The 26,225-nt window shown below is 51.1% G+C and overlaps 1 protein-coding gene and 1 non-coding gene across 6 annotated transcripts in view; one reads left to right on the top strand and one right to left on the bottom strand.

Moving 5' to 3' along the window:
- Positions 1-26,225, bottom strand: part of RAPGEF1 (Rap guanine nucleotide exchange factor 1) — a 130,299-nt gene that overhangs the window by 66,523 nt on the left and 37,551 nt on the right. The gene's annotated exons all lie outside the window — the stretch shown is intronic.
- Positions 19,881-19,987, top strand: LOC120230221. Its single transcript, XR_005527948.1, has one exon. It is a non-coding gene; the product is annotated as a U6 spliceosomal RNA (small nuclear RNA).

Genomic DNA, 26,225 nt, shown 5'->3' with positions numbered 1-26,225 from the left:
GAGAGACCGAGCGAGAGAGCACATGCACATGGGGGAGGGGCAGAGAGGGAGTAAGTGGGAGACACCGAATCCAAAGCAGGCTGCAGGCCCTGGGCTGCCAGCGCAGAGCCCAACGTGGGGCTCAAATCCACGAACCGTGAGATCATGACCTGAGCCGAAGTCGGACGCTTAACTGACTGAGCCCCCCAGGCGCCCGGGGAACACTGTCCTTAGGATGGCTGACATGATGGAGAGTAAATGAGACACCACTTGGGATAATGCAATGAGGCGCGTGCCCAAGGGCCGGGCAGGGAGCTGACTAAGCTAACTATAGGATCTGGATAGGTAACAAAGTTGATCAAACTCTGAATTCTTACGTCCCAACTGCTTACAGACCTTAATCAGGCAATTCTGTAGCACTGACCTTTAAACTCACCACCCCAAGTGACTGTGGGCCTCACAAGGGCCCACCGGCCTCTTCCTTTACACTGGCCAGAAGGCTCAATCTTCTGGTCAGTGTAAAGGACTGTTTCGCTCTGTGGCTTCACAGGTCTCCTCGGCCTTCCTGTGTCTGCACGCACAGCTCTGACCAGGCAGGTTCCCAAGCCAGCTGGGATGTCAGAGCAAAGTACTAACCCTTACAACTTCCATTCGAGCAACTAAGACTGAAAGCAGGGCCCGAAAAGCAAATGCAGATGGGGAAGTCCAGGCAGGATGCACGGTTTCTTTGGTTTGCTTTCGTGGTCAGAGACCTTCTGAGACCTGGGCTGGGGAAACCAATTTCCGCCTGTGCCTGTCTGCTACCCCGAGCTGCCGTATGAACAGGCCAGATTCACCCCTCTGCCATCACGACGAGGGCGGAACTCGGGTGTGCACGCAAGGCACGGAGGGCTCCCCAGAAGACCTCTCCGGCGCCCCCACTTGCAAAGCCAGCCCTGATCATGAGCCAAGGGCCAACGAAGGGCACCTCCAACCTGAGAGCAAACTGAATGCAGGAAGTATATTACGGCACTCTCTCTACCTCTGCCTGAAATTCTAGTCTGTCTCCGGGCATGGCTGGGAATCCACGTCAGCATTTAAAGAAAGAACTAGATCTACCAATAAATCTCCCTCCTGGGAGTATTTCATAGCCTTGGAACAGCTACCTTTAGCACACAAGGTGTTAAATCAAGCAGAGAAAGCAGGTTCTTCCTAATGATAATGAACCGCGTCATCTCTGGAAATAGAAGACAGCGCTAACCAGGACAGATTTTTACTTGGAGGCTGCTTGTTATCTTCTCCTTGAAACACCGGGTTGGCAACATAGATTTCAGGTGACTTGCAAGGTCACTCAGATTCCGCATCTGAGTGTTGATAAAGCACCGTAATAACCAGTGACAGCAGGCGGAAGGAAGCAACGGGGGGCGGCTGTGTCAGGGGAATTTCGCCAACAGCACCACACACACACACACACACACGTGGGGCGGCTGTGTCAGGGGAATTTCGCCAACAGTACCCCCCCCACACACACACACGTCCTGCTCCTCTTCCCGAGTCCCTCAAGTGTATCAATCATCTGGAGTGGAGGCCAATGCCAAGGAGATGCTCCCACAGTCTCAGGTAGCTTTATCAACCACTCTCTTCCTATTCTCTACTCTCTGACTTTTCACTTAGAAAGGGGCACTTTCAGATTCTGTGTATGTGTGTTTTTAGAGATTTTGTAGTACTGAAATTAAAACAAATTTTGAAAGAGTTCATAAACATATAAGTATATATATATATATATATAAAAGTACACACACAGAATTAAATTAAATACACATATCCACCAACGTAGTCTATCAAATAGACCTCTCAGCAATGATGGAGATGTTCTATATCTGCACCGTCCAACAGGACAGCCCCATGTGTCCACTGAGTACTTGGAATGGGGCTGGAGGCTGCTGTATCGGACAGCACAGCTCTAGAGACAGACATTATCAAGTCCACTGCTGCCACCTCACGCCCCTTCGTGACCACATCTCTCCCCCCAACGACGGGGAACCATGATTCTGATTTTTGTGCTTATCATCCCTTACCATCTCTGATAGTTTATATCTGTAAGTATAGTTTAATTTACAGGTTTATGAAGTTTACATAAATGGAAATACACTGTAAATATTCTCATGTTCTTGCTTTTTCTCCCAGTAGTAGGTCTGACATGTAACCATGCTGAAGTACATGTTAAGTGCTCTCATTTTCAGTGCCGTGAAATTCCATAGATTCCCTTGGAGCGCCTGGGTGGCTTAGTCGGTTAAGCATCCGACTTTTGCTTAGGTCATGATCTCACGGTTCGTGGGTTCGAGCCCCGCATCGGGCTCTGTGCTGACTGCCAGCTCAGAGCCTGGAGCCTGTTTCAGTCTGTGACTCCCTCTCTCTCTGACCCTCCCCTGCTCACGCTGTCTCTCTCTCTCTCCTAGAAATAAATAAAAAATATAAAAAAAAAAAAATTCCATAGATTCCCTAATCCCAGGGGACACTGGCCTGTTGCCAGCTTCTATAAACATAAACAACACTGCTATGAACATTCTCATACATGTCTCCCAGAACACATGCAAGAGCTTTCTGTGAATAGAACTGCTTAGCTATAGAGTATATACCATATTTAATTTATGAATTAAAAAATAGTTTTTTAATGTTTATTTTTGAAAGAGAGAGACAGAGCATGAGCAGAGGAGGGGCAGAGAGAGAGGGAGACACAGAATCAGAAACAGGCTCCAGGCTCTGAGCCAGCTGTCAGCACAGAGCCCGACATGGGGCTTGAACCCACGAACCATGAGATCATGACCTGAGTCGAAGTCGGACCCTCAACCGAGCCACCCAGGCGCCCCTAATTTCATGGATTATGCCAAATGATTCTGCATAACGGCTGCGCCACTTTGCAGTCCCGCTATCGAAGTCTCGGTTGTCCCCGGTGCCCTCCCTACCAATACCTGGGACTCCCAGGCGGGTGCACCTTCCCTACGGCCGTACCTAACCGCGGGAAACAAACCCTCCTTCACGTAAGAAGGAACTGCCATCAACCGCTACCCTACTGTAGTCTATCAAATCTGTGAGAGCAACTCCAAAGGTTGTCGAGAGAACTTAAGAAAACAAAGCGTCTGACCACTGCACAGTGTAGCATTTACACCACGGAAGGCCGGGAACTCCCTCCCAATGACTAATCTGCTAGTCATTTCTTCCAGAGTAAGGGTGGCTTATAGGGCCTCACACATTCTGTATAAATGGCCACATGGTTACTAAGAGCAGGCACTTGCTGGGGCCACCATCTCAGGACGCAGACCCAGCTGTCAGACAAAGGACCTCCTCCAGCCTCAAGAGGAAAGACAGGCTGGAAGAGAGGCACGTAGCCTCTACACAGAATCAAATCTCAAAACCAAACAAACAAAAACCCCCAAAGCCCCAAAGCCACACCGCTTTCTTCCTGAGCAGTCAGTCGGCCAGGTATCAAGGTTTCAGTATCAGATTTTCAACGTGCCCCTTAGCCAAGCCCGACAACGGTCTCTGCCTGTTGCTGACAAATGTACATATCAACTGGCCTTTCAAATGTCACTGGTGGCAGCTGGGATCCCAACTTAGCAGTGGTTTCTGTCAGGGCTTAATTTCGCTCTGGATAAGGCCAGCCTCTAAATATCAACCCACGGGACCACAAAGTCAGGGTCACATTGGATGACACTTCCAGGCAGTTGCAAAATTACTGCAGCCAGTCTTGAGAAATACCGGCGCCACCAATTTCTTGTTACTTACAGTATACTAGGCACAGAATTGGGCACATTCATCCACTGACACAAGTCCCATCTGAACACTATCTGCCCTATCCCTTTCCCAAACGGGTAAAAAGGATAACCAGAGTGGAGAAGTGGCTTGAGGACATTAGGAAGAACTTTTTTTTTTCAAGTTCATTTATTTTGAGACAGCCAGAGAGAGCACGAGCGGGAGAGGGGCACAGAGAGGGGGGAGGGAGGGAGGGAGAGAGAGAGAGAGAGAGGGAGAGAGAGAGAGAGAGAGAGAGAGAGAGAGAGAGAGAGGGAGAGAGAGAGAGAGAGAGAGAGAGAGAGACAGAGCGCGAGCCCCAAGCAGGCTCTGTCAGGGCAGAGCCCGACGCGGGGCTTGAACCCACGAAACCGTGAGATCACGACTCGGGCCGACATCAAAGGTGGGACGCTCAACCGACAGAGCCATCCTGGTGCCCCTAGGAAAAGCTTTTTTTGAACCTAGGATTTCAGACTGTTACTTACTGAAAATCTTACAGACTAAGGGAAAGAAGGAGACAACATTCCAGGCCAAGTGGGCTGTGGGCACGGCAGGCGGCATGTGGGCTTCGGAGTCGGGGGTCCGCGTTTCACCCGGAGCTCGGCCGTACATGTGGGCAAAGTCTGTACCTCTCTGAGCTCCACATGCCTCGCCTCTGGAAAAGCATGACCTCGGGGCCACCTCTGTGGGCCGCAGTGAGGATTAAACACAACCCTGTGTGTCAAGCATTCTGCCGAGGCCCTGATATACACCAACCGCTCAATAAATGGAAGCCATTACTGTTACTTGATAGCATCACCAGGCCTCTGCCAGCCCTTGGCTAAAAATAGCCACAGCCTCGAATGGAAAGCAACCTGATGGTTCATTTTTTTCCAACAATTTCCATATGAAAAGATCCTCTGTCTTCCTTAATATAGAACTATTCACGTTAAAGCAGAGGGAAAGTTAGTTTTCAGAGTTCTGCAGCAGCAACGCCTCTTCTGACCTGAGGATCTGTCCACACTCTCCCGTCTGCTCTCGCAGAGTACAGACGACTCAGAGCAAGGAGATTGCTTTTTTTTTCTCCCCCAGCAACAAAAACTAAAACAACCTTGTTCTAAAAATCCAAGCACTGTAAAAATATAGAACACGGAAAGTAAAAATCCCTCCGAAGTCCACAAATGGCAGAGCTGAAGTATTTTTCAACTTTTGTGGGCATCTTTTCATGTGAGCACAGTTAACGGCTGAATAATATTCTGCTGAAGCCCCTTTACCAGGTCCCCTGGCTGACGTTTCTAACTTTGGCTCCTGGATCAATGCTGCGTTGAGGAGCCCTCACACCTACCTTCCTGGATGCGTGTATCATGAGACAGACCCCTAGGGATGGAATGGTTAGGTCATGGGTATGAGCACGATCCTCTCCCGATGCCTGAGCCGGGTGCAGGCCAGCGGAGATGGAGCCAAAGAGTGAGGCTTGGGGTGGAGGCAGAAGGGATGGGGTGCAGGAGAGAGGCTATGTCTCCTACCTACACACGAAACCAAGCTTCCCCTTGGATTTGGGCTCAAATCTAATAGAAGCACTATTTAGGTTCTCTCCGCATACCTGGTAACAACTAAAACAGATTCAGGATTGAACAGACCCTTCACAAAAGATGATATCCAAATGGCTAATAGACAGATGACGAGGTGCTCCCCTCAAATAGGCACCAGGAAACCATAAATTAAAATCATAAGTGATACCTTTACATATACACCTGAATGGATAAAAAGGAATAGGAAATACTAAGCGCTGGTGAGGACCGCGAGCAATGGGCAGTGCCCACTCGCCACGCTGAGATGGTGAACGGGGACAGCAGCCACCACGTGCTTCCCTGGGGGCCCGGCGATCCTGCTCCCAGGTACGTTCCCTGGAGAAACGCCTACACGAGCTCCTAAGGCATGTGCCAGAATATTCAAAGCAGCACTATCCAAATGCCCACTGGCAAAAGAACGGATAAACTGTGGCGCCCGCATGTGAGGAACGCTACACACAACTACATCTACACACAAAAATATGGATAAACCTGGTGCGCCTGGGGGGCTCAGTCGGTTAAGCGTCCGACTTCGGCTCAGGTCATGATCTCGTGGTTCGTGGGTTTGAGCGCCGCGTCGGGCTCTGTGCTGACAGCTTGGAGCCTGGAGCCTGCTTCGGATTCTGTGCCTCCCTATCTGCCCCTCCCCTGCTCGCACTCTGTCTCTCCTTCAAAAATAAATATTAAAAAAATTTTTTTTTAAAAACATGGATGGGGGCACCTGGGGGGCTCAGTCGGTTAAGCGTCCAACTTGGGCTCAGGTCATGATCTCGTGGTTCCTGAATTCGAGTCCCCTGTCGGGCTCTGTGCTGATAACTCGGAGCCTGGAGCTTGCTTCAGATTCTGTGTCTCCCTCTCTCTCTGCCCCTCCCCTGCTTGTACTCTGTCTCTATCACTCAAAAATGAATAAATGTTAAAAAAAAAAATAAAAAAACATGGATGAACCTTACAAACGTAGGAAGAAGGCACACACACAGAAGGACACTGTGTACGATTCCATTTATACAAATACAAAACCCAGCAAAATTAATCTATGATTTTAGAAGTTAAGACAGTGGTTATGCCTGGGTGTGGAGTAACCAGCAAGGGACCGGAGAGAGGGAGGGACACGCTATATTTTGCTCAGAGCTGGTTACACTGGTGTGTTGGATTTGTGAGAATTCTCTGCACTGCGTACTTAAAAGCCAGATGTACTATACAGATTCATGGTTATCTCAATAAAAAGCTGGAATCAAGTAGACCCACGGGTCTAAGCTTCTTCTAAAGAAGAGCTCACATGCTTTTCACATGGGTCAGATGAACAGCTCATTTACAGTTTAAGGAAATCTTATTCTCTGAAACAAACTTATTTAACCACGAACAGTCCAGAGTGAGTGTCTTCCCAAATAACTCACAGGAAGAATCTGTGAGTATCTTAGGAAGTTTCTGTTTCATCTTTGTAAAAATAATAAAAGAACCTACATAAATGTAAATATTTTTATGATCTTAAATCACCAGTAAATAGTGTTTTCTACTCTCCTTTCCCTTGCTGTATGGAAACTTTAAAGAACTTAACGTAGGGGTGCGTGGGTGGCTCAGTTGGTTAAGCATCTGACTCTTGATTTCGGCTCGGGTCATGATCTCACGGTTTGTGAGTTGGGGCCCCGCGTTGGGCTCTGTGCTGGCAGGGTGGAGCCCGCTTAGGATCCTCTGTCCCCTCTCTATGCCCCTCCTCCGTTTTCTCTCTCTCTCACTCTCAAAATAAATAAAAAATTAAAAACTTAATGTAAACACAATTATATTCTATGATTTCTTTTGTTTTTAACCAAGACCGAATCGATGTATTTTTGTATAATAACAATAGTACCTATTCATGAGGTTAGTCTGAGGAATAAACAATACTCGTTCTCAACAGCTGCTTGAGCATCTCAGCTGTGCCTAGCCCTGTATCAGGACACAGGGCACAGGACCCGTCCCCCGCAGACCTCCAGGGGAACCGGAATTAGGCAGGTGGACAGGTGAGTCTGAGTTAAGGAGACAGACGGAGGCTGGAGGGTCCCGTGTGGGTGCTGGCAGGACAGAGGTGACACAGGACGCTGAGAAGCTGACGGAGGAGACTCGCGCTGCGTCACTGCTGGGTGGTCTCTCTCCACACAAACGCTTGGTCACTCCTCCGGAGCTGTAGCTCTGGCAGCTCACACACACAACCCTATTCCCCACACTCCCTCCCAAACCTGCTGCCACTACATCCCGGCGGACAGGGAGCTTCATCCCCCCAGTAGCTCAGACAACGTCCTGGACTCTGCTCTCCTGCTCACACGCCCCATCCAATCTTTCAGCAAATTCTGTGAATCCCGCCTTAATTCCCGAATCTCGCCACTACAACCAGCTGCACCGTCAACACCCCGAGCCAAGCCATAGCCTCTTGGCGCCTAAGCCACTACGCCTCCTTTCCAAGAGTCCCCAGCTCCTTGCCTTTCTAGAGTCTCCTTAACTCAGTAACCGGGCGGATCCTTGTAAAAGGTTAAGTCCTGTTATGATGCCCCTCTGCTCAAAACCCTCCCGTAGCTTCTCTTCTCACTCGGAGAGAAAGGTAGAGGCCTTCAGAGGTCCACACCCCCTCCTCTATACCCGTCAGAGAGGGCTCTGAGTAAATTCACACAAAGTGTCTCCCCCAAGATGTACTCCTTTCACCAAACATTCATCAAATATCGGACATCCCAAGAGAAGATGAAAGGGGGGCCTCCGGGGTTGAGAACTGCTTCCGTCCTGGAGTCCAATCAAACGTTTAAACGTGCAGTCTCTGTTGTAAACATCCCATTAGACGCTGGGCCCTGTGCAGGGCGTTCTGCGTTATCCCCTATCCTCAGACTAACACTGGAAGGAAGGTGTTTCTATTATCATTTGACAGACAAGGAAACCAAGTCCCAGGGCCCTAACACTGCCCCTCAAGCCCCGCCCCGTCAATCACACATACACCCCACAGACAGGGCGACTGTAGACCTAACGTGGGCTGTGAACAATTCAAGGTCAGCTTGCTCTCAGGGTGGCCTACTCCCAAGGAAGTATTTTTTTCCATCACTGTTTGAAAAAGACCTAGAGATTCTTAAAGCCACAGACTTCACAGACACCCGGAGATGTGAATTAGTCACCTCTCCAGAGTTTTATTTCTAGAGATGAGAGACAGAGAGCGAGAGGGAAGGGAGGGGGAGGGAGTGAGACACGGGTCGGGGGGGGGGGGTAAGTTTATTCTGAGTAAACATCCCACAGCACTGGGCAGAGAGCAACCAGGGCCAAAGTGCACCACGTGGTTCAGGGTCCTGGCTACAACAGGAAGTGGAGTCCACCCTGACCTTTGTCCCTTAGGTGGAGCTATTTGGAGCAGCCTCTGTCCCTCAGAGTAACTTGCATGTTCGGACTGGTGTCAGTTTAGAACTCAAACAGTGCTCCTCAAGGGCCTCCGAGCACATTTTCTAGCGTCATGTTACCAGCAAGGCAGCCCAAGTCGGAGGCACGCAGGCCTGTTTGTGTGGGGCCAGGCGCCGGTGGTGGGGCACGGGCGCTGGGCGCCATGGCAGACAGGGGCTCTGCTGGCCTCCGCTGGGCTTGACCCCACGCAGGGACCCCGAGAGCGCATTATTTGTCAGGCCACCCTCTGGACTTCCAGAGGAAAGGCATTTTCATTTGTCAGCAGGCACATATTTATTTATTTCCCAGGCCACGGGGAGGAGCAGAGAGCCACAACGCCAGGCAGCTTGGGACGCTGCAGAGGTAGCTCACCGGGCAGAGAAGAAAGAAAGTCAAAAGGACAAGGGGCACCTGGAATCCGTTCCCTTCCTTAGCACCTGGGGAAACAGAGCAGCAGAGGCATGCTGGGCAGGCACTGTGCGGCGCCCGCAGTCATTCACTCATTCATCCCTTCCATAAATCTTTACAGGCCAAACATCTGCAAAGCGCGAGGGTCAAGAGAGAGGAACAAGACACGCTTCTCTCTCTGAGGAGCCCCTGATCTCGCGGTGGAGAGCTGGGAAAGGCCGTGGTCATGACGCACAGGGAGGAGGAGGCCCAGGATGCAGACTTGATCGGCAAAGGCAGGGCTTTTCGGCGGCTCGCAGCCCTGTCTGAGAGGAGGACGAAGTGCTCTGTGGCCCAGCGTCCTTGGATGAAGGCCCAGCCTGCTCCTCAGGGCAGGGGGAAGGGCTGGGCTTACAGGGACAGCTCCAGGCTTCAAGCACTTCGCATGGGGAACAAGGAAAGGCATCAGAGTCTGCAAACAGGTGCTGGCTTGCGAAAGGCTTCAGAAGTCTCTGAGGACCACAGAGGGATCTGAAAATGACCACTTCTCCAAAGGCGTACTTCTGGCTTCCCAGGCACGCGGTGGGAGGGCAGTAAGGGGTGGGAATGAAGGAGAGGCAGTGGAGTTTTCTCTGAAACAAAATGAGCAAAGGGTCTTCTCAGCTGTTCTTCCCTGAGTGTTTTTCATGGACCCTGACCCTCTGCTCCTGTCTGTCAAATATGTTTGTGGCCAGGGGGCTTGTTCTGGAAGAAATATTAATTATGTATGAAGGCCAGACATACATGGTGGGGGCAGGGGGACCAGCCTCACTCTGCCCTAAGCATTCAGAACCAAGTGCTGATCAATGCCAATGTCTCTGCGGTAATGGCCAGCCGAGGCGGCCCCCCCGGACAGGTGACACTGAGCGGTGGGGCTCTCAGCCTCCGGCCCCGTGAGAACTTGACAGGATCCCGAGTCTGCCCACAGAGGAAGCGGAGGCCTTGGGATCACATGTGCTCCCAGTTGAGAACACAGGCATCCTGAGCCAGGCCAGGCTGGGGCTCTTTCCTCATTAATGGCTAAAAGTATCAGGCAGCCTCCCCCCCCCCCCCCATACATTTCTCCTCCTCCTGGGACAACTTCAGGGTCATAAGTAAACACAGGAGGGCCAGAAAACAAGATAGCCCCTGCGGTAGTGGTGATGCCCGGCTATTCTGTTTGTGAATTACCTACAGCCACAGGTGGTCAAAGCCAGAATTTCATTGCCTTAGAGCTTGACATCCAACCCAACTCATTTCTAGGCAAATGCATCAGTTCCCTGTGCCAAAGGCCCTGCATTAGGCTCAGAGGAACCACACAGCAGTAGCTGGGCCCAGGTCTTGCACAGTGAGTGTCCAGGCCTATCTCATCTAATCCTCACAGTGGCTAAGTAAGGAGGGAAACTGAGGCTGAGAGGTGTCAGACTCTGGATCTGAACCCACTGCAGCTTCACACACCAGCCACACCATCTCCTAACATAGTAGAGGGAGAGGTGAAGAAATACTCTTAAAAATGGCTCAGATAAAGGGCACCTGGGCAGCTCAGTTAAGCATCCAACTTCCGCTCAGAGTTTGGAGTCTGCGCCCCACGTCAGGCTCTGTGCTGACAGCTCAGAGCTTGGAGCCTGTTTCAGATTCTGTGTTTCCTTTGCTCTCTCTCTGCCCCTCCCCCTGCTTGTACTTTGTCTCTCTCTCTCTCTGTCAAAAATAAATAAGCAAAAAGAAATTTTTTAAAAAGGATTCAAATAAGTGGAATATAGGCTCGGGAAGGAATCAGGGACTCCTGTCTCCTAGAGGAATATCTGCATTCTCCCCACGTCAGCATTCCGCTGGTAGGAAACCAGCACCCACGAGGAGGTACTCGGCTCCGTGTCTGGCCGGGCGCACCATCTCCTGTCCCCACCCCCAGCTTCCGACTTAGACGGCACGTCTCGGTGTGGGTTCTCTCTTCCTCTTTTGAAAACTACAGCCTAGCAAATATGCATGCTGTTTATTAGATGTCTTCACAACTTTGATCGCCAGGTAAGCAAGTCACCACATGAGTAGAAGGCAAGACCTTCAGGCCAGCGCCGCTTGTAAAGTGAATCACACCCTTCTGGAAAAGTCTGAGACCAAGAGAGCTCGCTCACAGCAGCAGCACATCAAAGACCTTCTTGCTGTGTTAGCTCCTGGGCTAAAAATACTCTTAGTGGTGAAATCTCAGGCAGCCTGAGAGGAGAGGCCAAAGTCACCCCCCAGCTCTCTCACCTTCAGAGGTGGGGTCAGAGATGGGACACGAGACTATTTTTAAACTCCAAAGACAGGGGGTTGCGGAAGAACACGTATTTGAGCAATGGCTGGAGTTGTTGTCTGGCTAGGAAGCATTAGAACGGGACTTTCCGAAGTCAAAAAGGCCTCCCAGCTCTCCCGGAATTTATACCTTTACAGTCTGTGATTAATAACAAAATGGCGTCACAATGTCTTATTAGAAGATAGTTCTTCAGGGCTTGGCCCCTTCCTGGGCCTTGGGCTCAGCCAAATAACATTCCTTTCTCTCCCCCCAAATCCTCTCTTGTTCAGAACCCTCCAGAAACCCACTCCACTCCAAAGAGTGCCTTTAGGAACAATCCAGGTGCTTCATTCTCGAATTCTCGAGAAGGAACCTCATTTTCCCACCTTTGCTCTCAGGAGCCGTATCCTTTACGTCCCCTGGAATTGAAGTTCTTTTTTTTTTTTTTTTTNTTTTTTTTAATTTTTTTATTTCTAGGAGAGAGAGAGACAGCGTGAGCAGGGGAGGGTCAGAGAGAGAGGGAGTCACAGACTGAAACAGGCTCCAGGCTCTGAGCTGGCAGTCAGCACAGAGCCCGACGCGGGGCTCGAACCCACGAACCGCGAGATCATGACCCAAGCGAAAGTCGGACGCTTAACCGACTAAGCCACCCAGGCACCCCAGTTCTTTTTAAAGGACCAAATCTTTCCACAGGAGGCGGCCCCCTGCGGCTGGTCCGAGGTCCCGTCTCAGCAGGCCAGGAGGAAGGACAGGCACAGGACACACAGAGAAGGAAGGAGTCAGACTTGCTTTCTCGAAGTCAGCTATTTGGAATCAGAATACACTCTTCCACTGAAAAAAGGTTAAAAACCAAATTCATGTGTGCCTGGGTGGCTCAGTTGGTTAAGTGTCCGACTTCGGCTCAGGTCATGATCTAGCAGTTCATGGGTCTTGCACTGACGGCTCAGAGCCTGGAGCCTGCTTTGGATTCTGTGTCTTGTCTCTCTCTGCCCCTTCCCCACTTTGTGCTCTCTCTCTCTCTCTCTCAAAACTAAACAAAAAACAACTGAATTCGGGCCCTGCAGCCACCCACACAACAGAGCACAACCTGGCTCAGCTCCTTCCACCAACCCCATGCTGGGCATTCGGTGCCACAGGAGGTCTGGTCCAGTCCGTGGCTGTCACGGGCCAGGAGGCCCTGCTGCCAAGGGCAGAAGCGAACAGAGAGGCAAAGCCGTGCACGCCGGGCCCCGACACACAGCAGAGCAAGTCGAGTGCGGAAGAAATGAAGGGTTTATTCCTTGAAAGACACAGGGAAAGTTCGTGAAGAAAGCCCTAGAGCCGTGTAAGCCGAGCAGACAGGATGGGATACGACCGTGATAAATGTGAAGAGACGGGGTCGCCCTGGGTGAGAGCGGCATCTCTGAGACACAGAACCAAGGGAGGGCACCGGCTCCCAGCAGCAGGGGTGGGCAGACATGCTGTCTGCTACTCCTGCCCATGCTCACTCCAAGTCGTGACCTAACGGGCAGGTCCCCAAACCAATTCCGGGGGTTAGAATGTGCCACAGAATAGAAACGACCAGAGGCACTAAGGTAGTACGGCTAAATATCATTTCATGAAATTTAATTCCTTTACAACCAGCTTGAAACGCTGAAGAACCTTCTCCACTGGGAGAGTGGGATAGAGAAGTCTCCTCGTGGGGACAGCAAGGGGCTGCCGCAGGTCATGGGTCCTGCGGGGGCAATCGAGACCACAAGTGCAGTCCTTTCCCAGCGTCACCACGACACTGGGTGAGCTTCCCGTCCCGACTCTGAACTAAGGATGGCGGCCCGGGTGCAGCACCAGACGGGCTGATTCTAAGGTGGAAGCACTCAGTGGTTCCAGTGGTTTCTTACTGGAAAATACCGTGATTGAGTACACAAAGTGTATCAAAAATCTAAAAGATTTCAGTTCTATTTTGCTTTGTAACCATGTGAATTAGTTCTGTGACCAAACAGTACCTTTATCCTTCTCCCAACTGAGAGTGAAAGGTCTGGGTTGTGAACAGCAGCATCACCATAGCCCGGAACAGCACCAGTTCTACCCCCCAACCCAGACCTAGTGAATCAAGGTCTCTAGGGGAGGGACCCAGGAATCTGGGCTTTAACTAGTCCTCCCAGAGAAGAAAGATCTAGGGGAAAGCGGTAAACTGTCAAGTAATTCCAAACCTTGAGCGGGAGATGGGGGGACTCTGCAAACTCAGCAGAATGACAGGCAGGTACAAGGTCCTTTGACTATGACAGAGAAGTTCTCATCTCCCATCAAAACATTCTTTGGGGGGATGCCTGGGTGGCTCAGTTGGTTAAGTGTCTGGCTTTGGCTCAGGCCATGATCTCACAGTCTGTGGGTTCAAGGCCCACGTCAGGCTCTGTGCTGACAGCTCAGAGCCTGGAGCCTGTTTCGGATTCTGTGTCTCCCTCTCTCTCTGCCCCTCCCCCACTTGCAGTCTGCCTCTCTCTCTCTCTCAAAAATAAATAAACATTAAAAATAAAAAAAAAAACCCACATTCTTTGAGACAAGCCCCTTCTGATGAGGAGAGGGGCGTGTAAACACTGCCTGCACAGGCACAGCCATGGGGCTTACGGGGAAGGGTGACTGCTAGTCCTGGTCACCAAATTCCAACCAAGCGGCCACTCCAGGCAAGGAAATATGGCTAAAACAGGTCTCTTTAGTACAAGGCTCAGAGCACAGGTAAGCCAGGAGCTATTTCCTGCAGACCGACTGTGCGCACAAGTACTCAGGACAGCAAAGTTCACCAGAAGTAGTGGACTAGAGAGCTCAATCACCACTCTCCTGCCCTGCGTCACCCCTGCTCAGATAGGGCTGCAGGGTTTGTTTGGCATCTACTCTGCACTGGAGAAAAATGTGGGTTTTGCTGCCCGGTAACTGCCCTCAGGCAGTGGTTCTCAGACAGTAGAGAAGTGGGTCAATGACACGGTGTCTGTCAAAAGCACACACAAAACAACTACGCGCGTTCACATCTGCACTCAGAAGGCAGCAACCCTGGACAAAGCACACAGAAGCTAAAAGCAGAGGGGCTGCGGTGTCAGAGGGTCCAAAATCAGGACCTGGTGAAAAGCTAGCCCCCTGCTGGGCCTGGGGGCCCCGCCTGGCTCGGCTCAGGAGCAGCCCCGTGCCTGGAGGTTGGGTCCTTACTCCATGCACACCCCAACCCACGAATTCACAGTTTTCTTAGTGGAAAACAAAAGTATCTTTAAAGTCCTTAGCACACACTCTGAGATGATAACCGCATTTGTACAGTTAGGAGGTAAAACTTGGCATTCTCAACACGGGAAAACGAAGCCAGTTGGGAAGGGCAGGGGTGTGCTGAGGCCCTGGCACCCCCAGGCACAGGCACCCCCAGATCCGACAGGAAGCAGGTGTTCCTGTGACTTGGTCTGCGTGGTGTTTGTCAAACCATCCCTCAGGAAGAAGTGGGAATGGCAGCGGAAAGTCCCAGGGGGTTCAACCAAAAATTTCTGAGAGCCACCAAGGGACCGTGGAGAAAAACATGTCACTTCATTTTCTTGCAGGAAGCCCGGGCCCCTGCTGCCCTCACCCTGTGGGCTTCCATCTCCGGCGGCAGACAGTTTTGCTCTGCAACTGGTTGTCTGCTGGCCACGGTGTCCTCAGAACTAAGGGCGTCTTGGTGATAAAACGATGTGGGGCGCCTCGATGGCTCAGGCAGTTAAGTGGCTGACTCTGGCTAGGGTCATGATCTCACAGTTTGTGAGTCCGAGCCCGTATCAGGCTCAGTACTGACGGTGTGGAGCCTGCTCGGGATTCTCTCTCTCTCCCTCTCTCTCTGCCCCTCCCTGACTCAAGCTTTCTCTCTCTCTCAAAATAAATAGATACACTTTAAAAAAATTAAAAAGAGAAAGCCTAAAAAAGATTAAAAAAATAAAAATAATAAAAAGATGCAGCTTCCCCAAAGCCAGTGGGGAGATGTTCTGAAAAATGCATGGACACCAGTGACCTGAATCTGTAGATGGGTCTACACTTTGCAGAAGCTTTGGCACATTTTTGAAGGTCACCTTTTAAAGCGTTTTTGGTTCCAACCCTCTTTACAGATTGAAGTATCACCCCAAAGCAGGCACTGAAATATATTTAATTTCTTTACAATAATATTTTTGGGTTCTTTGTGGGCGAGGTTGAGTGTAGCGTTTTTAAACTTTTCATCAAAACAAAAACATTGGCACAGAACCTCACGTGTCCTGAAGCTCGGTGAAGGCCTGGCTGCTTCAAAGGGGCTTTTGCCACTTTATCTTCAACATTTGCTTCTGTGGGAGGAGAACCCAAACCCCCCATGGGGAGGCCAGTTCTGCAATCTAAAATCAGTGGCCTCTTCTGACCAATCTACTGAAGCACTGTGTAGCTTTCCAATTCTGATCACGTGCCCAAAGAAGGCAGCCCAAGACTGAGCTCCTATCTCTGCTAGACAGCTGACCCCCGGCCCATTCCCCAAAGTATGAGAGGCCGCCACTTGGACCTCTCCCCCAGATACAAAGAAACCTAGAGCCACACACCTCACTCAGGAGAGATTTCTTCTCCTGCATGACTTTCCCCTTCAAGGGCAGTAGCCATGCGGGGCACATGTGGCCCCGATGTAACTGCGGCAGCTTAGGCGTGGCAGAGTGTGGAGAAGTGCGAACCCTTTGACAGCCTCCAGTCTGAAAAACGTCAGTGTCCCCCAACCCTGCCCCCACCTGCTCAGGTTAGGACCCCCCGTATGGCCCCAAGTGAAGAAGGCTCCCTGTAAGCAGAGCCCAGTGTGAGCGGGCCAGATGCCGGCGAAGAGGAAGATCCGTTACCCTGCGGAGGATGAGCGTGGGGGATCACGGGGCTCAGGGCACTTTCCAAGCCCTTGATGCTCCGTGCCCGGGAGCAGTGTGTCAGGCAGGCGCGGCACAGATTCTCAGGAGGGACGGGGAAGAGAGACCGGACGCACACCACTGCAAGCGCGACTGCTACAGATGGGCCAAGACCCTGTAACCCAACTGCAGAGTGCTGACTGTGCGTGCGGCGGGCCGGATGCCCCCAGAGGCCGACTGAGAAGGGGATCAAGTGCGAGCAGCTTACCTGGGTGGGTGGGGAGGAAGGCAGGGAAGGGCGCTCTGAAGCCCTCTTCCACCCTTCACCCTGCAAGGAAACCGCCTTACACTGAGGCCTGAAAGACTCACTACAGTTGGCCAGGTTTTCACCTTCTTCGGTGTGCGGGGAGGCCGGGGGTATGGACTGGGGAAAAGTGTTCTGGCAGATGGAGGAGCGTGTTTGGAAGGCCCTGGGCCAGCAGGGCCAAGGTGAATCAGGAGACCTGGCTGCAAGGCAGAAGGAGGGAGCGAGAGGGGGCAGGGACAGCCGCCACCCCCCACCCCCCCCAACGGTGCTGCGAAGCACACTCTACATCGGGTGATGGAGCCCGGGGTACTTCACCTGCCAGAAGGAAGGCGCAATTCAGAAATCGAAACAAGCTACCTGCGGGGTGACAGCGTAGCCACCTTCCTCTCCACGGGACCCTTCACCAGTGATGTTTAGACAAAACAAACTCCCCCCAACCTTGTCTAAGCAGCAAACTGCCACAAGGCAAAATCCAAATGCGCGGGCACCGTCCTCACGCTGATGGCGACCACAGGAAGGGTGGGTAAAGAGCAATTTAAGGCGTGTGTTAGTCAAGCACTGCCTACAAACCAACCCGTTCCACACCACGTTCTCCTTACAACAGCATAATTCACCGAGTATGCACTGTGGCGGCCCTGACAGGCAGACAGTATTTCAATGGCCATTTCACAGACGAAGAAACTAAGGCTCAGAGAGAATAACGAGGCCCAAAGTTACACCGCGCTTGGGAAACAGCCTGCACTCAGACTCTGCTCACCGTGACTCATCGTGACATTAAAGTGTCTGAAGTGCCACCAGGGACCGAATCTTTTAGAGTGGGAGGGTGGGTGGCGCCAGGGGGACCAGTGACGGCACATACAACGGACGGGAAATGAAAGAAAAAAGTGTGAGCGGGAAATGCCTACAATAAGCTCTTCTGCCGCAACCCGACAGCCTCTGCTCCAAGCCTGAGCGCCCATCGCATTCTTCCATCTCGCCCACAGGAAACGGGAGACGCGCCACGAGGAAAAGAGCCTTGGGGGGGCCCCAGGGAGCTACGAATTGTGCTCCTCCACCCCAACCTTAGCGTCTCCACCCATGTAGCTGGCCAACTTCCCCCTGAGACCATGTCCCATCCACAGCCGACTGAGCACGAGGGCCGTGCAGAGGTCTCCAGGATGGTCAGGAGACCTCAGGGGACTTTCGCCAGCTTCCCAACCAACCATCTCCATCCGTGGCTGGTGGATGCCGTCTGGTCACAAATGGGCAGCTGGGACAGGATGCGTTTGCAGGGTTAACGAGCAAATATCTAGAACAACACTCCTTGCCCTCTCCCAAAGCTGTCACTTACCTGGAACTAAATCCCAAGAAATAACGAGGGCATGTGGTCGCGCCAGAGCAGCCTGCCAATGTAGGGACATCGGAGAGCATTTCTCTCTCCTGAAGTCAGGAAGCGGGAGGCTGCTTTTAGTGTTGGTCCTGCCACTAAACAGTTTCGTCAACTAGGCAAAGCACTATTTTCCGAGCCTCTTCTCTCATCCAGAAAAGAAGGGCAATAAGCCTAGATGAGCGGTTCTCAAAAGTGTGGTCCTGAACCACCAGCAGCAACAGCAGCCTCCCCCACGAGACAGTCAGAAGTGTACTCTCCTGGGTCCCACGCCGCCCCCACTGGAGCAGAAGCTCTAGGCGTGGAGCCTTCCACGCGATTTTGACACACGCAAAGTGTGAGACCCACCAGCCTAGCTGATTTGCCTAGTTTTTTTAACACCATCTTTCTTTAACTTTTCCCTACCTGTGTTGCTACTGACTTCACTTACCCAATGATGGAAAATTTCTGACACTGGGGGTCCCTGGGGCCCAAGCCCACTGGGACAGGCACACGTTAAGCTCTAATGACAATGGGCTCACACAAAGCTGGTCTGCTAGTCGGCCGCTGGACAAGGAGTGTGCCTGTATCTTCCAGCGACTTTCCGCTGTAACCATGGTCTTCCTCCAAGATGTGCTGTGCCCTTATAAACAAGGTGGTCAGCACACAAGGAGACATGCGAAGTGCCAGCTGATAACCTGTTATTCTACTGCTACTGATGAAAGAAATAGATTAGATGTATCCAATTAAACTACACACACAGAATCAACTGGAAAATTGCTAGAGGAAAATACAGAACGACACAGATAACACTGCTTTTCTCCTCAAACTATTTTAGTGACTCACTGTGTTCACAAGTCTAGAATGTTATTCTAGGCACAAAATAAAACACTAAATGACATTTTTAGCAGTCCATTTTGCTTCAGGAGGTATACACAGGAAATGCAAAAGCAAAAACAAAAGCTAAAACGCTCTACCCTAAGAGGAAAGACGCAACCAGGCAACCTTAACTGCAAAAATGGAACTAAAATTAGCTTCCTCCGACACACCCAGGGGTCCTGCTAAAAGCATCTGCCAAGAGCCTTCCTCCTCTCCCCTCCGTCCAGTGACCAGGGAGGGCAACGGAAGCTCAGTCAGGGGGCAGACAAGCGGCCCAGGTCCTGCAGAAGTTAGTCGTTAACACTCACTGCAGAAGTCTATGGTCTGTACCAGATCCACAGGTTCAGTCTCGGGCAGAACAAAACTCTCTTCGATCACAATTCTATCGTGGGATTGGACTCCTCTGGGTAGAAGCAGACATCAGAGCTCTCACCCTGCACACAGGTCAACAAGCTCCTGTCTACGTAAGTTAAAACACACGCCTAATAATTAACACAGCACACAGCTGTTTCTACCCAGAAGCAGGGTCAAAACAAACCACAGAACTAATGTGGAAAGCGATTCTCCCCTGCCCGAAGGTATTTATTTAGGCAGTACTAAGCACAAAACAAGTAAGAGAGTTTAAAAGAGAACAGAATCAGAAGCTTGGAACACAAGGGTTACTGCAACTGGGCCATGGCTGTTGGGCTCTAAGTTTCCTAGCAGTGAAGGTAAAAAGGTAAACAAGACGGGTTAATTTGGATCATCCAAAGAAAATCTATGAACTCAACAGAAGAGGAAAATGTTTCCTGGTGTGACATTCCAGAAGACATTTCAGGGGAATATAAAGTCGCACTGTGAACTGGGTCTTCAATCTTGGGTTTTGCATGATCCACAGTGTTCAGGGCGCCTCGGCAACTCCATTGGTTACACGTCCGATTCTTGATTTCGGCTCATGTCAGGATTTCGAGGTTCATGAGATCGAGCCCCAAGTCGGGCTCTGAGCGGACACTCTGAGCTGACAGCACAGGGTCTGCTTGGGATTCTCCTTCTCCTTCCCTCTCTCTGTCCCTCCTGCTCACGTGTGCTCACATGCGTGCATGCTCTGTCCCCAAAAAATAAACTTTACGTGATCTAAAATGTTCTTCAAATAGCCGCTTAATATCTGTTTTCTACTGTGCTCGCTTCGGCAGCACATATACTAAAATTGGAACGATACAGAGAAGATTAGCATGGCCCCTGCGCAAGGATGACATGCAAATTTGTGAAGCGTTCCATATTTTTATAGATATCTTCACTGTATATTGATGTCTATTTGGCATTTATTTTCGGTCTGAACTTAAATAATAAAATTGTATTTAAAAAAAATATATCTGTTTTCTATTAAAAAAAATTAATAGCCCAAGAACTTCATAACTGTGGAAACGTTTCTTAGGGAATCTCAATTATTAATACAGTCCTGTCTGCTGTTTTCAGGAGCTCTGAGTTAATACAGAAATAACCCTTCAAGAATGGATGGAAACACGGGTTTTCCCCACCTATTTTTGGCAGAAGTAAGATGCCGGTCACATCAACGCTGAGATCTGAGGCCTACACTCAATGTGGTTGGAGCGGATGACTAAGGCCTAACGCTCTGCGCCCACAGGGACAGAGAACACCCCTGCCGTCGCCCGGGCCTCGGGGTGCAGGAGAAAGCCCACCCAAACGGCCCCCCTGGAGGCAGCCCCATGCTGGGGGAGGGTGGGGGTCTGGGGCAGGAGAGCCGGGAGCCCACGTCCTCTTCGGAGAACCTGTCTTCCAAGAACTCGACGTTTGAGGCGGCAGCTGCGATGGCACCGGGCGGCTGCAGGGGCGGCGGTCCCGTCCCCCGTGGCTCAGGAGGGCAGCCGGAGGGCGCCCAGAAGGGCAGCGGCTGGACGGAGCGGACGGCAGGCTCCGGGCACAGCGGGGAGGCGGGGGGGGGGGGGGGGGGGGGGGGCGGGGATGCCTCGGCTTGGGGAAGCATCGCAGGCAGAACAGGGTGAGGAAGAACGCCACCGTCTGTGCGGCCCCCCAGGTGCTGGAAGGATGCCACCCCCTGAAGCTCCAGTGAAGGCCAAGATGGGCACTCGATGTGCACAAGAGGGGCGCATGCGGGCCGCCGTACGAAGGAGGGCATGACAGACGTCTCCGGGCGCCATCCCCGTGCACGAGGACAGGCCCTGCCCTCCACGCGTGCGTCGGTGAAGCACCATCGTCTCCCCCTGCGGCCGCTGGCAGGGCACGTCTCGGCCACGCCTTGTCGGGACCACAGGAACGACGCGGGAGCCCCCTGGGGACTCGCCGGCGGGACGCGTCAAGGGCCTTGAAGGACTACAGGCTCCGGGGCCGTGACCCAAAGACCCAGGCCGCCGTCGGAAGGCGCGCTGTGCGGGCTCAGCATCCTGTCTGCAGTCCGGCCGCTTCCTGGGGGCCAGCTGCTTGGAAGGGGAGCCATAGGAAGGGCGCTCCTGGGGTGACGTTGTGTGGCGGCCATCAGGGACGGGCCTGCGGGTCCCACCTGCGCTCAGGCCTGGCTCCCCACTCACCAGCTCTGACACCTTGGACGTGCCTTTCACACTCTCAGGAGCAAAATGGAGACAAACAACAGCAGCCACTGCCACGGGCTGTTGTGAGTTGTCAGTGAGCAATGCCCGAGAATGACGCTGTTTTACACGAGTGACCACACGAGACAGGGCCCTACAGCAGCGAGCCCCTCGTGCTTAGGCACAAAACTACAGACTCCACGTGACAATTTTAGCAGTCCATGTTGCTTCGGGAGGTGCACAGAGGAAAAGCAAAGGTATAATGCTCTGCCCAAAGAGGAAAGACCTTCCAGATCTTCTCGGACTGAACTTTTAAATGATTAAAAAAAATTTTTTTTTAACATTATTTATTTTGGAGAGACAGAGAGACACAGAGCATGAGCAGAAGAGGGGTAGAGAGAGGGGGAGACACAGAATCTGAAACAGGCTCCAGGCTCTGAGCTGTCAGCACACAGCCCCATGTGTGGCTTGAATCCATGAACTGTGAGATCATGACCTGAGCCAAAGTCCAACACTTAACCCACTGAGCCACCCAGGCGCCCTTCCGACTTAACTTTTAAAAAGCAGGGGTTTGAACACACACACACACACACACACACACACACACACACAGACATGCATACTTACAATACATACATTTTTTTTTTCTGAACCATTTGAGGGTAAGTTTCACGCATTCCAGGGTGTGTCCCCTTGAGTTTCCTAGTTAGCAACTCCCTATGAATATGGATATTATTTTACATCACTACAGCGCAGTGGTCACCATCGTGACATTTAACATCGATATGACACTTTTTATCTAAGCTAGTATTCATATTCCAATTTTGTCAAGTGACCCAAAAATTTAGGAACAACTTTTTAAAAATTATTTTTCTTTTTTTGAGAGAGAGCACCAGTGGGAGAGGGGCACACACACACACAATCTCAAACAGGCTCCGCATTGTCAGCACAAAGTCTAATGAGGGGCTTAAACTCATGAACCATGAGATCATGACCTGAGCCAAAGTCAGACACTTAACCGACTGGGCCACCCAGGCGCCCCAAGGACAACTTGTGGTGGGAGGGAACCTACTACAGATTCCCAGAATTAGCTTGGGGTTTTTATAATGTTAATATAAACCAATAAAAACCAGGGTAAACTTTTTATCCTTTGTATTACTTTTCATTGGTGTGTAACAAAAACCACGCACGTTTATTATGTCACTCTTTTTAGTTTTTTAGAGGAAAAGAGAGCACATGAGCAGGGAGGCGGGTCAGAGGAAGGGGTGTTAGAGAGAGAGAATCTTAAGCAGGCTCCATGCCCAGTGAGGAGCCAGACATGGGGCTTGATCCCACGACCCTGGGATTGTGACTGGAGCTAAAATCAAGAGTCAGACGCTCAACCAACTAAGACACGCAGGGGCCCCATATGCCATACTTTCTGTGGGTCCGGGTCTGCTTGTGAGCATTTAGATGGGTTCTCCACAAGGCTGCAGTCAAGGTCTCATCCTGAGGCTTAACCAGGGAAGGCTGTGTCCGAGTTCCCTCAGGTAGCTGGCAGAATTAAGTTCCCTGCAGCTTCAAGGCTAAGGGCTCTGGCTTCTTGCTGGTTGTAGGCTGAAGGCCGCCAGCAGCTCCTTGCCACATGGAGCCTCTTACTTCTCTGCACAAGTGGCAGTGTCTCCAGCATGACATCCCATCACCTCTGTCATGTTCTATCGGTTGGGCCCATTCACAGGCCCATCCCCACTCAAGGATTAGACATGGGTGTGAGCATGAGGAGATGGTAATGATGAGGGCTGTCTGAAGGTCCGTGTGCCTCACGACTGCAGTTTCTTTACAGCTATCAAATCAAATTTATAATTCAATGCAAATGAAACTACAACCTTCCAAACATTTAGACTAACACCAGTGGCTGAGCCTATGCACAGAGGCTTGTGGAGACTGCATCACCGGGTCCGACGGGAGCCCAGCGTGGAGACCTGCTGGGCAGCTCTTGCTGCCTTTCTCCACTGAAATCACTATGACGTCATTTTAGCTTCTGGTGGACCCACACCGTCCGCACATGAAGTCTCTGTGCTTTTCATTGCCAGCCACCCCGTCTGAAGTACAAGAGTATAGAATGGATTCCATTAACCTCAGATCAACCCAATTATGCACACTTGAAAAAACAGAGGTAGAACGGGGAGGAAGGAAGGGAGAGGGAGAAGGGTAAATACTTTAGGCAAATCACTCTCTTCCGTTATTAAGCGCATGAACCCAAGTGGGAGGGAGGCAAGAGAGGTGCCATGACTGAATCCCCAGCTCTTTCCTGCCTTCTGCGATGTGAACGTCTTACCTCGCTCACAGGATTCTGGTGTTTAAAGCTGACAATTTCCTTTTTAGAATACGGTGCTTAAATATAAAACTGAGTCCTACATTCGCTCAAAGGAGAAGTCAGCATTTTCCTTAAAGGGCAAGAGAGTATATATTTCCAGCTTTGTGGGGCTTACGGTCTTTGTGAAACTACTCAACTCTGTCATTTTAGTGGGAAAGTAGCACGTATGATTTGTCAATAAACGGCCGTGGCTGTGCTCGGATGAGGCTTTATTTATAAAAACAGGGAGCCACGGGGATTTGGCCCTGGCGGAGGAGGATGGGGTGCTGGCCCCTGCTCTAAAGAAACAGCACTCCCTTTCAATGCAGAAAGGATAACTAACACTGGATTTATTTTCAAGGGTAATTCCGACCATACACAATTGTTGCCTTGTGTACTGTTCTTCAAACCCAGCCCCTCTGTCTGGATAAAATGCAACTCCACTACACAACGGGGCGTCGACACAAAGAGCTGTCAAATTAGCGCTGGAATGTACGTGAAGTCCCATCCAGGCCATCTAGAACACGCCATCTAGAACACGCTCGGCTCCTTCTGCTTAAATACCTCTTCTCTCTCAGAGACCTTGCTTGACCTCCTAGAGTAGGTCGCTAGGTCGAAGACTCCACACGCACCTCAGTGTCGTGTGGGTTAAGTCCACCGCCTGTCTCTGCACTAGGCAGTGAGAGGCCTGGCCAGGTCTGCTTTGCTCATTGCTATATCCCCAGTGCCCGGTGCAGTGTTGGATACATAGAAAGTCCTCATTAGGATCTGCTGAATGAAGTAAAAGACTAGGTCTCATCACAGCTTTCTCAGCCCCCAGCTCCTCTTCAATCTTGGCACTTAAACGCAATTGCACAGGCAGACTATAATTATCTAGTTAAACCATGAGTGGGGCTCTGGTGAAAAGGAAGATACAAGTCAAGCTGAACATTTCAACCGCTGAGGTTCAAAACCATACAAAAATAATCAAATGACTAATAGCATCAGTTATGTTTATTTAAAATTAAAAAAAAAGAAAGAAAGAACAACAGGCCCCAAACGGAGTCACTGGCCCCTGTGACGGCAAGCCAGGATTTAATATCAGGAATGTGACCATTAGTCAATCAATCTGGAATTTCCTGATCATGCTGGAAAGGTAATCTGCATGACAGATCCCCACCCTCCAGCCAAAGGAAGGTGACCCAGCCTGAAACAATCCTTTCTGTTCTTTTAATAATAGCTTCCCTGTCCCGCCCTACCTCTGCTCATAAAAGCCTTCCATTTTATACAGGACCTCCAGGCTCCTTCCTACTTGCTAGATGGGAGGCTGCCCAATTCACGAATGTTCAGTAAAGCCAGTTACATCTTCATTTACTCATTTGGACCGTGAGATCATGACCTGAGCCAAAGTCGGACACTTAACCCACTGAGCCACCCAGGTGCCCCAGCTTTTTCTTAACTGGAAGAAGCAAAGGAGACACATGGGAGGGTCTCAGCCCATTTGTACAACCAGCTTCCGGTGATTCTTGTTAGAACTCCGAGTGCATCCAGCTCCTGGGATGGAGCCAAGGAGGACAAGTTCCAGCGGGTCGGCAGCTAGGTACCACGTCGGAGATCCTGCCTTGCCTCCCTCTGTGCCATCCATCCAAGGGGCCTCCACCCACCTGCCTTATAATAGTTTTCTATTTATACGAAAACTAACTTGTCAGCCATGGCACCCCGTCATCAGGGGTCCCCATCACTGGATGGCAACACCCTGGTGCCTGCTAGTGGCAAGTGTGAGCTACCCAAGTAAGCACACTTGACACAGCGGTTCTGGTAAATCACGTGAGTCACTTGTGAATGGAAGCTTCCTGGGGCCTCCCAATGGAAAACACTCTTATTAGGAGCCCAACTGCCCATGAAAAGAAACAAAAATGAGCCACAGCCAGGTGTCTTGCCCCCTGTGAAAGTCAGGACATGCACAGTTATCTCCCTGGGCAGAGCTACGCAGAAGCTTGTCAGGCAAAGAGAGGATCTCTCAGGATGGACTCGGAGAGCTGTCCCTCTAAGTCACTCCCTTATTAAAGCCTCCCAAATTCCACAAGTTAAGGACTCCAAGGAGAACTAACCTGCAAGCACCTATAACTAATAGTTTTTGCTCCCACAGTTAACAAAAACAGAAAAGGCCCTAAAAGGACCATAGTTCACTATTTATATTTAAATCAAATAAATGGTTTCCTCCCACACTTCTTGTCTCAGTGGATGGTGAACACCCGTTAACACACACGAGGAAGCTCACTGTGGTCCCTGCCCCACTTTGCGTCCTGTTACCCTCCAGATCCCCTGGCGGGCAAGTCCTGCCCCAGCAGACTCAGACACCAGCAAAGCTCCCCACCACCGCCACCCGGTCCGTACTGCACCATCTGCCAGGATGGCAGCCCCAAGTCCCTCAGCCGCCAGGTCCCCTCCTGCGGCCCTCACAGCACACATCTGATCTCCATTCTTTTTTTTTTTTAATATTTTTATTTATTTCTAGGAGAGATAGAGACAGCGTGAGCAGGGGAGGGTCAGAGAGAGAGGGAGAAACAGACTCCGAAACAGGCTCCAGGCTCTGAGCTGGCAGTCAGCACAGAGCCCGACGCGGGGCTCGAACCCACGAACC

The sequence above is a fragment of the Hyaena hyaena genome, unplaced genomic scaffold (genome assembly GCF_003009895.1).
Source record: "Hyaena hyaena isolate Hyena2069 unplaced genomic scaffold, ASM300989v1 scaffold_38, whole genome shotgun sequence".
NCBI classification, from domain to species: Eukaryota; Metazoa; Chordata; class Mammalia; order Carnivora; family Hyaenidae; genus Hyaena; species Hyaena hyaena.
This window is presented reverse-complemented; position numbering and strand designations above follow the sequence as displayed.